The sequence below is a fragment of the Haliotis cracherodii genome, unplaced genomic scaffold (genome assembly GCF_022045235.1).
Source record: "Haliotis cracherodii isolate W230 unplaced genomic scaffold, xgHalCrac1.p SCAF_3, whole genome shotgun sequence".
In the NCBI taxonomy this organism is placed as follows: domain Eukaryota; kingdom Metazoa; phylum Mollusca; class Gastropoda; order Lepetellida; family Haliotidae; genus Haliotis; species Haliotis cracherodii.
Window position 1 is genome coordinate 45826203 of NW_027266286.1, and position 615 is coordinate 45826817.

A 615-nucleotide genomic window follows, 5' to 3' on the forward strand; every position below is an offset into this window, starting at 1 on the left:
CGAAGCTGTATGTAAGATCGTAAGAGTGTCCGTTTATCAAACATGCAACACATGTTCACTGCCTTGCATGTTTGATAAACGGGCCAGATAAAGTTCTAAATACGTTGCAGATTATATTAATACGTTAATAGGTAATCGATTATTTTGCACATGGTTGATGGTCATCGGGGCACTCAATCAGACAACTAAACCCATCCATTGGAACACTATTGTTAAAAAATACAATACAATCAGATATTGAAGACATTACATTTTAACCTTTATGGTGTTATCACTCTTTCAGAAACACATCATATCTCATAAGACCCGGGAAGAACCAGGTTAGAATAGGTCTTCAGCAACCCATGCTTGCCGTAAAAGGCGACTATGCTTGTCGTAAGAGTCAACTGATGGGATAGGGTGGTCAGGCTCGCAGACTTGGTTGATGCATGTCATCGTATCCCAATTGCGTGGATCTATGCAATGATGTCAATCACTGGATTGTCTGATTCAGACTCCATTATTTACAGACCACCGTCATATAGCTGAACTATTGTTGAGTGTGGCCTAAAACAACACACGCACGCACGCACGCACGCACGCACGCACGCACACACTTGATTACAGGCACTTCCA